The 13,642-nt window shown below is 45.7% G+C and overlaps 1 pseudogene across 1 annotated transcript in view; it reads left to right on the plus strand.

Annotated features, from left to right (window-relative positions):
* Window positions 1-13,642, plus strand: part of LOC144826903 (verrucotoxin subunit beta-like) — a 78,996-nt pseudogene that overhangs the window by 15,683 nt on the left and 49,671 nt on the right. Inside the window, exon 2 of the transcript XR_013609966.1 lies at window positions 1,663-3,622. The product of XR_013609966.1 is annotated as a verrucotoxin subunit beta-like (transcript). The remainder of the gene's footprint in view (window positions 1-1,662; window positions 3,623-13,642) is intronic.

Genomic DNA, 13,642 nt, shown 5'->3' on the forward strand with positions numbered 1-13,642 from the left:
TTACAGTTAGGAATTAGCATTTTAAAAACCTTAGAAATTCACTGAAAAGACAAAGGTTACAGGGCTGTTATAGTTAGGAAATGGGATTAAAAACACCTTAGATATTCACAGAAAAAAACTGGGTTACAGGAACATTTCACTCGTACAAAACCAGAGAAATTCAGCAGTTATAGTTAGCTGTGCTAACTATAACTCATGCCCCTTCAATGCACTACTTACAACCTCACATATTACATCACTCATGAAATGGTTGGTGACATCACTGAAGACATCACTGATGAAATCTCAAATGACCTCACTGATGACATCCCCAGTGAGTGTGAGTGTTTCTAAAATGTTTATGAGTGTTAAAAATATTTACCAAGGGGTATTGAGGAATCAGTGGGTGCATGAGTGCCTGTATTGATGATCTCAGTGAATGTATGGTTCACCGACTAGGTTGTCTGAATGTCTGTATCAGTCTGTCAGTTGGTGTGCAAGTGGCTGGATGCGTTGGTGAGTATGTACATGTATTGGTGTATGGATGATTGCTCTGTTGTCTGAGTACCCATATGGGTGTATGAGTGTCTATGTGTGTGGGTGAGAGGGTGTGTTACTGAGTGCAATAGTCGAGGTGGCTGGAGATGAGTGCCTGCGTGATGGTCTTTTGAGCATTGATTGGGATCCATTTGAAAACTCTGCAGAGCATGCGAACGGTGTGGAACCAGGAGGAGGTGACTGCATTGGCTTTTCATTTCGTGTTCAGTTGGATGTCGAGGATGATGCCCAGGTTGTGTGCATGGTGTGTCAGTTTGGGTGTTGGTCCAAGTTGTGGTGGCTAACAACTGTCATCTCATATGGAGGTGTACTTCCAGAAGATTAGTACTTCTGCTTTGTGTCTCATCCAATCGGCACATTCTTTCCGGTGTTGCAGACGTTGGTTTTGGTGTTGGTGGGGTCCTCTGTGAGTGAGAGGATCAGTTGAGTGTGGTCTGCGTAGAAGATTATGCTGAGTCTGTGGGATCTGCCGGTGTCTGCAAGTGGGGTCTTGTAGATGTTGAGCAGGGTGGAGCTGAGGGATGATCCTTGGGGCACGCCACATATGATGTCCTTGGGTGCAGAGGTGAAGGGGGTAGTCAGATACTCTAAGTGTGCTCTGTGAGCTAAGATGTGATCCACATGAGGGTACTTTGCTGTATACAACTGCTGTACTGTCTGTCGATGAGGGTGTCATGGGAGACAATGTCGAACACAGCATAGAGAAGGTGGAGGATCAGTGCCAAAGTTTCTCTGTGGATAACATCAATTGCTGGTCATGGGTCCAGAGGTAATGACACATTTAGGCAGGACTTCGAGGGTGATCTACCTGTCATATCATTCAAACCATGCCCACTTTTGGAGTTTGATCGACGGTATCCCTTCTTAGTAGTCATATTTCAACAGTTTGCATTCATCTTTACCTCAAAAGCACAATGTAGCATCTAAGAAAGACTTAGGTACTCTGATCACCAGTGAAAGATTTGTAAACGCTAGTGAACATCTAGTAAAAATCTTGTGAATTATCACAACATGATAAATACTGAAAAGAAGACATTACTTCCAATTTGGCGCAAAAGAGTGGAACCTATTGTAAATCACAGTACTATTGGAGACTAAATGAAATGCATGTTCTTGTTTTTTCAGGTGTTACTCTATGGGATAAGAAAAAAATTGAGAAATACGCTACCCCTCAACCGAAAACGGATTTTCACATCATTGCCTCTGACAGCATAGAAGACAAAACATCTGCCCTCAATGTGTCCGCCTCCCTAAAGGCAAGTTTCCTGGGGGGCCTAGTTGAGGTGGGAGGAGCAGCAAAATATTTAAAGAAGACAAAAACTTCTAAGCAACAAGCCCGAGTGACCCTACAATATTCAACTACAACTAGGTATGAAGAACTGACCATGACACAGTTAGGACAAAACAACATCTCTTACTCAGAAATATTTGACCAAAAGATGGCAACCCATGTGGTCACTGCTGTGTTGTATGGGGCGCAGGCATTTTTTATGTTCGATCAAGAAGTGTCTTCATCTGAAAAAATTAAGGACATCCAAGGAGAATTAAAGGGTGCAGTTGACAGAATACCTAAGATTGCAATCGGAGGGCAGGGAGCTATTAACTTTTCAAAAGATGACAGTTCTAAATTTGAAAAATTTCGCTGCACGTTTTGCGGGGATTTTGCTCTAACAAAGAACCCGTCCACTTATGAGGAGGCCATTAATATCTATAAAAGCCTTCCATCACTCCTAGGTGCAAATGGTGAGAATGCAATACCCTTAATGATCTGGCTGTATCCACTGAGCAAGTTCTCAGCTGATTGAAGATGCTCAAGCTGCCATGGAGGAGCTAAATGATGTTGAAATGGTGTGCAATGACCTGCTGGCCCAGCCGGCCGCAGTACACTTCCCTCACATCAAAAGTAGAATCGAAGAACTCAAGAAGCTATGCAGACAGTACAGAATGGCCTTCCAAGCCGACCTCGCTAGAGTCCTGCCCGCAGTTCGAGGAGGCAAAGAAGAAAGCGCACTGGTGGACATTTTAACTGCCAAAGAAATATCCCCATTCAATTGCACACAACTTTCTAAATTTCTGAAATCAAAACAGAATGAGGTCAACTTTGTCAGTGGATACATGGACTTCCTGACAGAGTCAAATGCAGTAAAAATTGTACCTTCTCAGCTGGAAATGAATAAAGTGTTACGTGACCTCAGAGTGGAGCTTGTGATCGCACTCATGTTCACTTCCCTAGGAGAAGAGGAACCATTTTTATCAGAATTAATTTCCTGGATTAAGGAAAAAAAGTGGGAACCCACCCACCCATCCTCTGGAGATTGGTTTAATGATGCTGATGTGAACCAAAGATCTAGATCCCTCATGAATGAGTTCATGGAGTTTACAAGGCTCAATGCCTCAAACAAGAAGATCCAGTTTGTGGTGTCCTCCGTTTGTGATCCAAGCAATCCAGGGGCTTCAATTTATTTGTTTGAACATGGGGAACTAAAAGACAAAGCCTTCCACCCCCCAAGGCCTGACACCCCTAAAATACCTCAAGTATCTCATGACAGTGTGCAGGTCACCTGTGCACCACTGCCTGCTGGGACAGACTCGGTGTGGAGGTATCAGGTGGAGTACAGGACCAGCAATGAAGAGAGCTGGATTTGTGTGGAAGGAGGGGATAACAACCACATGGTCGCACTGAGAGGTTTGCGCCCTAACTACCTGTACCAGGTCAGACAAGCATTGGTGTCTGCTCGATGGGTCACTCTACCAAGTCAACCTACCCACATGATCAAGACCCTTCCATGCAGCCCACCTGAGAAGGTGACAGGCCAGCTGAAAAGTACTGGAGGCATCACCCTCACCTGGAGGGAACCTGACACCATTGGTGCTGGCACCAGAATAAGTGCCTACAAGGTGGAATTCACACAAGAACCTACAAATACAAACACCTGGAAGGAGCAACTGACTTTGATGAAGGTCGAGACCTGCACTATCGAAGGAGTGAAACCCAAATCATCCTACAGATTCCGAGTGTCTGCAGTGTGTGACAACGCTGGAAGCAGTGCCGCGAGTGAGGAGTACCTCTTTTGTAGAGATGAGGGTAAGTAACTGTGCTGCACCTGGCTCACGTCAAACATCTCAGGAGCACTATGCACACTGCACTTACACTTAGACATGTTAATCTGCCCAGATCACAGTACAGCATCTCAGCGAATTAAACCTACAGGGCCCGATATACAAAGGGCATTTTGTAGTAAGTATATTGCTACATATGAAGACATGTGATTCACACACTTCTGGTTTTATACATCTCCTATATTTTTTGAGGGGAGATTCTCACAGTTGTACGTTTATTATGTAGTAGCAAATGTGGATGAGACACAGGGCATACGTACTACTTAATAGGAAGCAGATTGCCTTTCCCGAGGCGGAAAGCCAGGAATAGGAGCTAAGCTGTTCTCATTTTTAACTGTGTGTGATTTTAAACTTATCGCACTTTCTTCACTCACTTGCACCTATGTGCGTCTCATACCCTCAGCCAATTAGGCACTGTCGGGGAGATCAGGACGGAACGCTGCTCATCACTTGAGCCGCCATCTTGGGGGAGAATGTAAGGTGGAGGACTAGTTGTCTTGGCACCACCTGCCCTCACAAGGATAAAATGATCTTACCAGCCCGGATGTGCAGCGGACGCGCCGCCGGCGCGCTAAAGGCACGCCAAAGGCAAGCCCGTCTGCACCAGACCGGGCCCAGGTGCCAGTCCGCCTGCTCGAACGACTACCTACTCCTCCGAGGACCTAAGAAGGATACATCATGTAGACCTTTCGCTCTGCCCCGCCACTCACGCACGCCTCAAACACCTAGCCATCCTTCAAAAGCAGAATACACATCTAGGACTCCTGCCTACCGTCCCTCGCCATGGCCAGAGGCTCATCCCGGTGCAGGTCAGAGACTCAAGGTTACGCATTTCCTACCTCAATACTCACTCCCTAGTTAAACATCAATTAGACATCTTCCTTTTCCTCCTATCAGATTAACCTGACATCTTTTTTATTACTGAAACATGGCTTAACGCTGACTCCTCCCCGGACATCCTGGCAGCCCTCCCAGACACTTATCACATTCTGCATGTCGACCGGGCGTCAGGAAAGGTGGGAGGTGGAGTAGCGGGCATCATTCACAAAGACCATGTCTTCACTTCTATGTCCCCCTTAAACCTCCCTGCAGCAGACAATCTGATTATTAAACTCGATTCTAAGGCTGGCCCAATAATCTGTGTCCTAATATACAGACCCCCTCAATACATGTCCTCATTTCCTCTCTCACTGTGTGAGCAGCTGGCAACTGTGGTCAAGGATTATGCAAAAATACTCCTACTTGGCGACCTTAATTATTGGTGCAACGATGACTCTGGCGGCCCCCATGCCAGCGAATTAATGGAACTCCTCTCTGATCTCAATTTCAGTCACCATATCATCTCCGCTACCCATGTCAAGGGACACACTCTGGACCAGGTGTGGAGTACTAACCTCACTTTCTCCACACCTACCATATCTCCTTGTATATGGTCCGATCACTAATTCATTTTACCAGCTCTATCCCTACCTGTAGCAAGCCCCCAGCAATTGAAGGGGGTCTAATCAGAAAATGGAGCACCCTTGATAAACAAGCTTTCCTGGACAGTCTAGATAGCTCCACTCCTGCAGACAATCTAGAGGTAGATGTGGCTGAAGCCAACATTTCGGACTGGCAACTAGCAGCAAGTAACACACATGTTCCTCTCAAAAAACTCAAAATCGCCCACTGCACGGAAGCCCAGAAGTGGTTCTCCCATGACCTGAGAGCTCAAAAATTAGACATCCGCCAAAAAGAGTGGAAATGGAGACGGCCCTATGACCCGGACGCTAAACTTCTACATTCGGCCGCACGAGCAGACTATAAAAAAGCCATCATCTTAACTAAAGCCGCCTACTTCTCGGAAATAATAGAAAACTCAAAAAATAAATCCAAAGACATATTTGCAATTGTCAACAAGCTATCTAACACCGAGAGTACCCTCCCTAAACTCGTGGTCACCCAACATCTGTACAACTCTGTAAAATCACCACCAATAAAGCCAGTATCCCAGGTACCGATTTCAAGTCGGATCCCCCGGTGCTTATACCTAGCACCCCTACCTTTGACCACTTCCCACACTTAGGCGTACATTCTCTACAGGCCCTACTGACCAGGGTAAAATCCGGCTTCCGTAGGGACTGCTGCCCCCGTACATCCTAAAGGACATCTTTTCGGTTCTCTCATCTCCCATCTTGACCTTCCTCAATGAATCCTTGTCCCAGGGCAGGGTTCCTAAAGCCTTTAAGGAGGCAGTTGTTGTCCCCCTCCTGAAAAAGCTGGGAGCAGACCCCTTAATCCTTTCTAATTACAGGCCTATCTCCCTTCTCCCCTATCTGGCTAAATTCCTTGAAGCGCACGTAACTACTCATCTCTCCAACTTTATAGAGCAGTCCAACTACCAAGACCCCCATCAAGCTGGGTTTCGCCCTGCTCACTCCACCGAGACGGTCATCACTGCAGTCATGGATGCCCTTCGAGGTAATGCAGATAAAGGAATCCCACAGGCCCTGGTCCTTCTGGACCTCTCGGCCGCGTTTGACACGGCCGATCATACCATCTTATTGGACCGTGTCAAACAGGCCGGCATCTGCGACTCAGCTTACAGTTGGATCAGGTCCTTCCTTAGTGACCGCACTGAAGCGGTCCGCCTGACCTCTTTCACTGCAACTCCATATATCCTGTGGGGTCCCTCAGGATTCCTCACTGTCCCCCTTATTGTTTAATCTGTATTTGTTTCCTTTGATTCAGTCCCTGAAATCATTTAAGGACATTACATACAAATATGTCGATGATCTTCAACTGATCTTTACAATAGATACCTCCCCTGAATCCATCTGGGTGTTCCAGGGCACTATGCTTCATATCCGTCAATGGATGGATCTTAACCATGGAGTTCTGGACTTTTCGGTACCTTCCAGAGGTGTCAGGGACAACACCCGAAGACCCCTGAGTTCTACCTGTCTCGGTGCACACATAAACAGAAACACGGGCTTCTCGATGGTGGCGTCAAAGACCAAAGGTTTATTACTGCAGGGACACAGAAATCACAGAATCTACACACGGGCAGAGTCTAGGAGACTGTTCAATTTGTACAAAATGGGTTGCTCCTTAAATACTATATTTTCAGCTTGGGGCAAATTCTTTACATACTAGTACGTTTCTAAACCTTTGTGTCTTAAACAATAATTATTTGGCGTTACACGAGAATCGTCCACAGTATCTGATGTCAAAATATTACGAACGAGGGGTTCCCACTGTTCCATCACAATCCCACGTCAACTTTTCATTCACGAGCCGGACCGCCTCATCGTAAATTTCGTCATCTCCCCCTAATAAAGGCCCAGACGGGGAAGAGCCGAGCCAGGTGCAGAAGATAGGAAAGCAGGATAAGAGATGTTTGTGGGTCGTAAATGGGCAAGGCTACCAGCTTCGGTCGCTTTATCATGATCAGGCCAACGAACACGAAAACCAGTATAGCAGGACTGGCCTCAGGCTGGGGAGGCAGTTATTTGCCGAATCATGCGGCCACAGCGTTACTGACCTAAGGTGCACGTGTCACTAGCAAGGTGAATCGCCGGCTAAAGCCTACGTGTCCTTAATTGAAATCAAATAATCAGAGGTCACTGTGTGTTCATTGGCTATGTGAGGGCAAAAAGACAAGATGGATGCCATGATCTAAAATGGATGCCCTCGGTGTATCGGCAATGTGTTTATAACAGGAGTGCTCTTACTCGTAACGTAGTAGAAACACCAGGATATACTAAATGGATCATTTGCGGTTCAACGGTACCAAGATTATGAGTTTACGACAATGTTGAAAACACGGGTTCAAATCGTCTCGGAACCTCAGACCCTCCTTTTGCCCTTACATAGGCAATTACTCAGTCTATATCCGAGTCTATCTCGATGTTCATCAGGTCAGTGATATGCTGCTGTGTCATCATCCTTTCTCGTACCTTGTCTCCAAACACAGGTAGTTTTCTGAAACAGATTGCGGCACAGAGGCTACACAAAGCAGGACCACATTGGATAATAAGGCAGCACGAGAACAGGAACACTAGAATAATACCTACGACCATTGAACCTTCCATCCCCACGCTGACAGCAGAGTCCAAAGCCACTCCATTAAGGACCAGTTTCCTTTGTCTACGTGAATAGAGTCGGAAATCTTGTGTAGCTTAGAGATCGCTTCGTATACTGTCGGAACATTATTGGGTATAAAAACACAGCAGCTCGATTGGATCATTCTACATACCCCACCTCGAGTATTACGTCTAGAACCATACGATTCTGCAGCGTCATGAGACGATCCGCCTGAAGCTCAGCTGTTAAATTACTAAGGGCACCAGCAGTTTCTGTAATAGTAGATTCAACTACCCGTGTTAGCTGGCGTAGATTTCTACTATTGGCCATAGGCCCCCAGAACGGAATGAAACCTTTGAAGAAGTCTCCAGCTTCCTGACCAGCGGTATCTTCCTTGCTGAAAACACCTCTTGCTACTCTAGTCTTGTGATAATCTGGAGAGGCAGTGTATGTCGGAGGCAACAGTCGAGCAATATAGCATGAACCTGAAAAGTCAGCAGGCAGCCATGTATATGCTCTATCCTGACAGATGAAGTAGGTACCCCTAGCAGTCAGAAGGGCAGGGGAAGAGTTAGACGGATACACGTAGGTCTCAACGCACTCACTCTTCCCTAGCTGAGCTCCCGGATTTCTCCCATTTCCTCGCAAACACACTTGACCTCGGTGAGGTACGACCCAAATTGGAGTGGAGCTCTTACGCTTGCTTTCACCCAAACTAATGCTATACTCCGTAGAATTCCAACTCAGATAAACTCGTAGTTCATCTCTAGGGATAGGTGGTGAGTTATTGACGTCTCTAACCATGTCAGTTACTCCCTTTATCAAGGCTTTATTAACAGATGTATACCTAGTGGAGCGAGGAGGGCGCGGGGGATAGGTTTCGAGAGCATAGACGAATATGGTTTGGAAGGCCCAACATGATCCATTATAGCTGAAAGGCAAGACCAGATAGGGAATGCCTTTATCCATAGTGTGGGGTATCAAACCACATACCCAGCAGTCTGTTGTGTTAACTACCAGTTGGTGTTGGTGCAAGAGCTGTACAAAAGTGTTGTTTATGAATTCAGAGCGTCGAGCTTGTTCGTGTTCAGGAAACGGATGAAAGGAATGGTAAGAAGAAATAGTAGAAGGCATAGGATCAAAGGGAGGCACTGTGGTTGCTACCGGTGTAAAAATTAAATGCACACCAAAGACGATTCCACCCACCAACGTTATTAAAACGATCAAAAACGTAATTGCACATTGCATCAAGAAACATTTGTTATGAAGAATCTTGTAAAGTCTATTTCTGCAAGCATAAATTACATTCTCTCGGTGCAGCCCAGGAAGCTCCATCTTCTACAACCGCTCGCGACCACTGATGATGTGTACGTAGTTGAAAATGCCTCTATCAGCCCTGGGAGTTCCCAGAACTAACAGAAAGGCCGACCTTGTGTCTGGCCCCCGCAGATTCAATTAGGCACACAGCCACGACCCTACGGCTACCCAGACGGCAAGGTAAGTCAAAACAACATAACATGCATGTTAGCAAACTTCCTGGCTGGAGGTAATGTATCAAGATTCAAATATGTAAAATAGGCAGTTTCCTGCTTTATTTGTCCTTTGGGTGAGAACGTAGGTTATATCTCAATTTTCCTGTAGTTGTTTGATCCGGAAACAGTTTATCCTCAGCAGGGGCGGCAATGTTCAAATTCGCAGATGGCGAATGTTCTGTTGATGCAGAGGACAAATGTTCAGAGTTCAAAAGAGTAGTTTTAGAAGGGGGGTCAGAGTTCCGTGAATCAGTGATCAGTTCTGCATCGCTGAACGGTATGTATTTTGGAATCGGTTCGACTTCGGAGGCACCAACCCCTTTCCTCCCCCAATTATCATACGGGAGTGGTAAGGGCACACGCTTGGTGTGTGTCGCGTGGATCCAATTTTTTCTACCGGCCACTCGTACAGCAGTTCTTGTCGCCAAAAGCACCTGATATGGTCCAACGAATTTTGGTTGAAGATTTCTGGTTCGTCCAAAATTCTTCACAACGACGAAGTCTCCAGGTTTCAGCTGATGGCCTGGACTTTCCGGAGGTTTTGGCAATGCATCGAAAACCTGTTGATGAATAAGACTCAATTTAGCAGTCAAGTCAAAAAGATAATCGATTAACATTGGGTATTCCAGCTGCTTAAACTCCCTTGGTCTCGGTACTCCCCAAACATTTGCGGGTCGACCGAACACAATCTCATAAGGGCTAAGCCCTACTCGAGAATGTACAGTCGCTCTTGTGGATAACAGGGCCATAGGTAAGGCGTCTGGCCAGGACAAGCCCGTGGAGGCTTGTACCTTAGCCAGCTTCAGTTTGAGGGTGCCATTGTACCCTTCAACTAAACCTGCTGACTGGGGATGATTCGCACTGTGGAACTTTTGCTTTATGCCTAAGCCTGCACACACATTCTGCATGACTTTCCCTACGAACTCACTTCCATTATCTGACCATACAATCCGTGGCATACCAAACCTAGGGAAATATTCTTTGAGGAGAATTTTGGCAGTCGACAAAGCAGTATTGTCCTTAAGTGGATAAGCTTCAATCCATCTTGAAAAGGCACAGACTACCACTAGGACGTACTTGAGATTATTACATCGGTCCATGTGAATGAAGTCTAACTGAATCACTTCAAAGGGACAGGAAGGTGGAGCGAAATGACCAGCAGGTGTTGGGGTTCCCTTGCCAGGATTATGCATCAGGCATATCATGCAGTTTCTCACCACTCGCTCTGCACACTTACTAATTCCATCATTCTTCCAAACTGGGGCCAACATCTTACAAATCCCTTTCGAACTGATGTGCGCTGTTCCATGCGTCATCGTTACTACCGCAAGCACATACGCATCAGGCAACATCCAACGCTGCTGTTCCGTCAAATCAATCCAACATCCATTCGAGTCCAACTTACTCGTATTCTCTTTCCATGCAAGCTTTTCCTCTTCAGTCGCTTCTTCTTGAATCATTCTCACACTTTCCATTGTGTCTTCACACATTCCCGAATCAGTAACCCACTTTGCAGACGTTGCAACATACATCCTACTCATCAGATTCCTAGCTGTCTGTTTTGCTGTTCCATCAGCAAAGGCATTTCCTCGACCAACATCATCCGTGATTGCTCGATGAGCACTGCACTTCACAACCGCAACTTCCATTGGTAAGGTTAGAGATTCCAGCAAGTCATTAACTAGTTGACCATGCTGTATTTTAGTCCCATGTGACGTAATAAAACCTCTTTCCTTCCACAATCGTCCAAAACTATGGGCTACGCCAAATGCGTACTGACTATCTGTGAACACATTCACTCTCTTTCCCTTAGCTAAAACACACGCTCTAGTCAACGCAATCAATTCTGCAGCTTGGGCAGAATTCTGACTCACTCTTGCAGTCTCCACAATTGTATTCAAAGTTGTTACTGCATAGGCAGCTGTCACATCACCATTCTCCAATTTAAAACACAACCCATCAACATACAACGTGCCATCTGGATCTGACAACGGAGTGTCTTTTAAATCAATTTGTCCTTTTGTCTCTTCCTCTGTTCTGAAACAACAATCATGTGGTTCGGAATCACTCGACTCTTGACCAGTCGGTAACAATGTTGCTGGATTCAATACATTGCATCTTTTGATCTGAATATGACTTGCAAGTAGTGTCAGCTCATAGCCTGATAATCTAGCACTGGTAAGGTGTTGTGTCTTTGTTCGGTTCATGAGTGTGTCCACAGCATGAGGAACCATGACCACTAGCATGTTGTTCATAACCAACCCAGCAGATTGTCGAATGGACGCTGCAGCTGCCGCTGTAGCTCTCAAACAACTAGGCAACGCTCTGGCTACCGGATCTAACGTTGATGAAAAATACGCACAAGGGCGTTGTTTATCACCAAATTGCTGTGTCAGAACACTCAACGCGCAACCTTCTCTCTCGTGGACATAGAGTGTAAATGGCTTACTGTAGTCAGGTGTACCCAACACAGGAGCTGAACATAGTGCATTTCGTAACTCAGAAAAGCTCTGCTGACATTCGTCAGACCATGGCACTGGATTTGGAACACCTTTCCCCGTCAAAGCCACCAACGGTTTTGCCAGGAGGGAAAAATTTGGGATCCATTGCCTACAGTATGAAGTAATACCCAAAAACGCACGCACTTCTCTCTGTGTGCTAGGAACATTCATCTGCGTAATTGCTTTTATTCTCTCTGGGGTCAACCTTCTTCCCTCTTTTGACAAGAGATGACCTAGGTAGGTCACTTCTTGGCAACAGTATTGCATTTTTGAAGGTGACACCTTATGATTTAAATTAGACAAATGATGCAATAAGGAAATTGTAGCTGCTTTGCAAGTTTCCTTGTCATCGGCAGCCACTAGAAGATCATCGACATATTGCACTAGGGCAGAACCAGGAGGAAGGACAAAGGAGTCTAACTGACTTTTTAATGCCTGACTGTAAATGGACGGGCTCTCACAATAGCCTTGTGGAGTACGTTTAAACCTGAAGCTTCGTCCTCCTAGAGAGAAGCCGAAAATATCTCTGCTTTCTTCGGCTATCGGAATGCTGAAAAAGGCATTCTTCAAGTCGATCACTGAGAACCATGTGGCTGTGGCAGGGATCAGCGTTAGCAATGCCGTAATGTCTGGAACCACAGGAAACTGTGGAATCACAATTTTATTAACCTCTCTAAGATCGATTACAAATCTATATACTGGAGGCTTTGTTGGGTCAGTTCGTTTCAGAATAGGCAGTACAGGACTATTACAGACATTTCCTCGGGTTTCCTCTATTACATCTCTTTTTATCAAATCTTGCACTATTAATAGGAGCGCACGCTCACCTTCACTAGAAATTTTGTATTGTGGGATTCGTGGAAATTTAACATTTGCTTTCAACGTCACTACATATGGCGGGATTTCCAAAAGGCCTACATCGTTAGGACCAGTCGCCCAAAGAGTATCGGGGAGAGAACGCAGCTCAAGTGGGAGCGCATCCATTGATAAGTACATCGGGGAGATGATTCTCTTACCTAATGTAAGCTGTACTCCTGAAGGAGAACAGTACAATGTCGCATATAGGCGTTTTAACAAGTCTAAACCAAGCAGGTTTTCATTACAACCAGTCGTCAAAATCAAGGGTGCTTTTAATTGACGAGGCCCAACAGAAATAGACAAAGGACCAGAAACAGGGTTGTGAACGGGGGCGCCTGAAAAACCTACAGAAACATTTGTTAAGCCGGACAAGGGTGCGCCAGGGAGTTTCGCATGTATGATAGAACTTTTTGCTGCACCAGTATCCAACAGAAACGGTTCGACTACACCTGATGTGGCTACTGCGACATAAGGCCCACTCTGGTCTACTGGAACTGATACTACTCCCTCTCTTTGTCCATGGCTGTCCTAGTATTCATTTTGCTGGAATTCCTCACCAATTTCACAGTAATCTTCCACGTGATACTGTTGAGATCTAGCTGGCTGTGTAGACTGACCATTTCGTTGATCAAAATAATTAGAAGGGCGGTCACTTGTTTGTGGGGGCATAGCACCTCGTCCTCGACCTCTAGAACCTTGCATAGAACCACCACGACCTCTCTGAGCTGTAGCAGCATTATTCTGTGCTAATACCGGACACTCATTCTTGTAATGACCTTCCTTTTTGCAATACGCACATTGATTCCATTGGTATTGCGGTCTCTGTGAACTATAGTCATTTCTCTGATATGACCCTTGCTGCGTATTCGTTTGATTCGTGCGAGGCGGATAAGCTTGTTGCAAAAGGACCTTAGTTTTTAAATCTTTCGTCTTTTTATCTGATTTTTCCTTCTCTTCTTTATCCCTATTTTCATAGTACTGGGCAGTGGCAAGTATCTGCGCAGTCGTAGAGACAGCCCACGCACTTTC

The sequence above is a fragment of the Lissotriton helveticus genome, chromosome 4_1, assembly GCF_964261635.1.
Source record: "Lissotriton helveticus chromosome 4_1, aLisHel1.1, whole genome shotgun sequence".
Classification (NCBI taxonomy): domain Eukaryota; kingdom Metazoa; phylum Chordata; class Amphibia; order Caudata; family Salamandridae; genus Lissotriton; species Lissotriton helveticus.